The sequence below is a fragment of the Gossypium arboreum genome, chromosome 3 (genome assembly GCF_025698485.1).
Source record: "Gossypium arboreum isolate Shixiya-1 chromosome 3, ASM2569848v2, whole genome shotgun sequence".
Lineage (NCBI taxonomy): Eukaryota > Viridiplantae > Streptophyta > Magnoliopsida > Malvales > Malvaceae > Gossypium > Gossypium arboreum.
The window spans coordinates 60,632,591-60,636,781 of NC_069072.1; the positions used below are offsets into that span (position 1 = coordinate 60,632,591).

A 4,191-nucleotide genomic window follows, 5' to 3' on the forward strand; every position below is an offset into this window, starting at 1 on the left:
GACGTTATGGCCAGATCCAACATGCCACATCGAAGCGTTCAAAACATTTTATATTGTTGATCCAGAAAAACTTACTTAGTGTTTTAAAAGATAATTTTGTTATAGGTTAAAGTGAATGGAAGCTGTGCACCAGGTAGGAAACCGAAAAAGAGGAGGTGAGTCCATCGGACTGCTTAAGTACCAAGCTCCCTTCGGATCCAATCCTAGACATGCATACCGCCATTGCCACACCTTAAAGTCATGTATATTTCTAGGAAACCAATTTGATTAAGTCCTTTTTAGGAAAAGTGATTAATTTTGGAAAATACTCTCATTGCAGAAGCTTTGCTTGTTGTCGTGGTATTTTGAAATCAATTGTTGTTTTTGAAAACGCGCCCTAAAGCTTTCCAATTTCAACAGTTAAAATAAGTAATACTTATCTTAGTAACACATATTAAAACCATCAAGAATAATTAAGCGGCCTTATTACATTTAAAAAAACCCAAAACCTCAAACGTAAATAAAAGGATATCCAGTTCACCAGAAAAAAATCAAACTTTCAGAACAGGTGGCCACTCCGAATTCCCTCACAACTCCAAGCCCACTATGGTTGGGGATTACCTACGTGGATGAAAATAAAAGGGGTGAGTTTGGAGAAACTCAGTGTGTAAAATAAACCAACCATAGTCTAAATCAGCTCAACCCACAGAAACAGAATAAGTTGGCCTTAGCCCAGAATAGAAATTCAGAATAAAGCCCATAGGCCCATAATAGAACAGAACAGAACAGATATTTCATGTTTATGCAGAAACCCAACCCAGATTCATCCATAACACCCTCGTACCAGCCTTACACCATGTAGGGAGACTACTCGACCCACCCAACCGCTACACACCACAGAAATCGCAGCGAGGCTGCCAGATATTGTGGCAGAGCCACCAGGTACAGATATTGTGGCAGAGCCACTAGAACAGATATATGTGGCAGAGCCACCAGATCAGATAATCGTGGCATAGCCACCGTATCGTATATATGTGGCGAGCCACCGGATCGAATAATTATGGCATAGCCACCAGGACGCTTCCTCCATAATATAACCCATGTCCCCATGCAACAGATATATAATCATGGCATGCATCATACAGAATCAGATCGTCATACTTTTTAGTCAAAATTAACCCTAGGGGTATAACGGTAATTTTGCACCTAGGGGTATAACAGTAATTTTCCATACATAGGGGTATTATAGTAATTTAGTTGATTTTAGGGTTTTCATGCATATCCTAACTATTTACGTACTATCGAACACTTCTGCGCATACTTACGAATTGGGCCGTTGGCCCATGAACCCGATCTTTGGCCCATTAAGCCCAAATTATCAAAATGTACGAAATCGCGTCTTTGCGGTTTATTACTTTAGATTACCAAATATACAAACCCAACTATCTTACGAGCATTCGCACACTCGCAAATTCCAAAAATACCGACTTTTCGGCATTTCTGCTTTTCGCCTTTTGCCAATCTACTCTATGAGAGGGTGTTAGTTACACACCTGTTTGCGACGATATGCTGACGAGATCCACGCACGAACTGCCTACAATTGGATTACTAACACGTTAATCTAACTATTCAAATACGAACTACGTATTAACCCCTTACAATATCCGGCCAACCACACCTACAGATTATGGTAAGCTTGTAAGAAATCAATAAGCAACTCATTAACAATTTTTTTGTCAATGTTTACCACATAATCACAATTTCAATGCAAGCTGTCATATTGAGCAACAATCACTAAATCATTTATAATTGGAGCTACGAAACTCCAAATCGAGTGCCGTTAATTTTACCTGAAAATAGACGCATATATCTTCTATCCATAAAATTTTCAGAATTTTTGGTTTAGCCAATCAATACCAGATTTTTCTCAAAGTTTCCCATGTTTCACTATTTGACTAATCTGACCACTCTTCATTACGAATCAAATTTCTAATTGTACAGAATTCAAAATATGTTTTCGTTTATTCCATTTGAAACTAGACTCATTAAGATTTAATTACATAATTTATGCAACTTCTAACTCATCTTCCATAATTTATGGTGATTTTCCAAAGTCACATTACTGCTGCTGTCTCAAGCAGATTTATTACCAAATCACTCTTTCACACCTAACTTGCATGCTTGTTATTTAAACATGTATATCACCAATCAATCATCACATATCTATGATTTTACTTAAGTATAATATCCATTTCATCATTTTAAAGCACAACATGTTAGCTTATTTTTCCCCTTAGCATCTAAGGCACATGCATGCTCATTTGTTTGGCTCAACTTCACCTATCTTCCATTTTTCATCAAAAGAACATGAAACAACAACCATTTCCTTCATTTTAATTCATGACTAAATGCTCACAACATAACTAAAAACCAAAATATGCTTCAAGAGTTAAGGTAGAATCAAGAAGAACTCATGAACATCAAGATAGAAGCAAACTACCATGAACTTACCTTCAATTTTCTTCCCCAAGTGACCGAACATTCAAGAGCTTTCTCCTCTCCTTTCTCTTCTCTAACTTTCGGCTATGATGAACAAAGATGGACAAAACTTTGTTCTTTTCACCCCTTTTTATTTTAATAAAATTTCATATTTCATCCATTTAATTCTTTAATACAAAAGACATGAAATGCCTATCATGGAACATTTACCTAAACCATTATCATGGAACATTTACCTAACCCATTATCATGGAATATTTACCTAATCCATTATCATGGAACATTTACCTAACCCATTATCAATTTGTACCATGAATTATGGATATCAAGTACTCATATTGTCTACAACAACATGATGGTTGGCCACTTCATGTAAAATGGGAGGTTTGTCATGCAAATCCTCCTATTTTGCACTCCTAGTTATTTGGCCACTTGAATTTAGCCTCTAGCATTTTCAAACATTTTCACATAGGTTCTATTTCATAATTTCACCCTCTTTTTCTTATGGAACAAAAATTAACAAAAATTGCCGGGTTCTATCTTAAGCTTGGGCCTTCTAGAGGCCCACTAGCATAATTAAACCTATGCCAACATTCACAGAATTCCCGAAAATTGGGGCGTTACAACTCTACCCTCCTTAAAGAAATTTCGTCCTCGAAATTTACGATCAACTAGTTGAGGGTATTGTTGACGATAGTCTCTTCGATTCCCAAGTAGCTTCTTCCTTCCATGATTACGCCAAAGTACTTTCACTAACGGGATGATTTCCTTCGAGAACCTTAACATCTAGAGCCAATATTTGCATGGCTCCTCCTCAAAGGTCAAATCGATCGAACTTCAATTTACAGAATCGGCGGGACATGAGCGAGGTCAAGACGATAACGCCTTAACATGGAGATGTGAAAAACATCGTGCATCCTGTCAAACTCTAGAGGCAATTCCAACTGATAAGCCACTGGGCCCACTCGCTTCAAAACCTGATAAGGCCCAATGAACCGCGGACTCAACTTACCCTTCTTACCGAACCTTAATATCTTCTTCCAAGGAGAAACCTTTAAGAAGACCATATCACCTACTGAGTACTCAATCTCCTTACGCTTCAAATCTGCATACGACTTTTGCCTATCAGATGCTTCTTTTAACCGATCCCTAATTATTCTGACCTTATCCTCAGTATCAGCTACTAACTCTGGTCCAAGAACTTGTCGCTCTCCTAGTTCGGTCCAACAACTAGGTGTACGACACATTCGTCCATATAGTGCTTCATACGGTGCCATTCGAATACTCATCTGGTAACTGTTATTGTATGCAAATTCTGCCAATGGCAAGTAATCCTCCCAACTACCTCGAAAGTCAATCACGCATCACCTCAACATGTCCTCCAGAATCTGAATAGCCCTTTCCAATTGACCATCAGTCTGGGGGTGGAAAGCCGTACTAAAATTCAATCGCGTCCCCAACGCCTCATGCAACCTTTGCCAAAACCGAGATGTAAATCTGGGATCCCGATCAGAAATAATTGAAACTGGGACTCCATGAAGTCGCACAATCTTTGCCACATACAATTTGGCTAACTTTTGAAGTGAAAAGTCAGTACGAACAGGTATGAAATAGGCCGATTTGGTCAACCTATCCACAATCACCCACACCGAGTCTTTCTTTAATGGTGTCAAGGGCAGTCCACTCACAAAGTCCATGGTTACCCTCTCCCAC

The 4,191-nt window shown here is 38.6% G+C and overlaps 1 long non-coding RNA gene across 1 annotated transcript; it reads right to left on the bottom strand.

Annotated features, from left to right (window-relative positions):
• Positions 1-456: 456 nt before the first annotated feature.
• On the bottom strand, positions 457-2,573 carry LOC128290299 (uncharacterized). Its single transcript, XR_008280016.1, has 3 exons — positions 2,491-2,573; positions 1,532-1,573; positions 457-600 (listed from the first exon to the last, which is right to left on the bottom strand). It is a non-coding gene; the product is annotated as an uncharacterized LOC128290299 (long non-coding RNA).
• Positions 2,574-4,191: the final 1,618 nt, after the last annotated feature.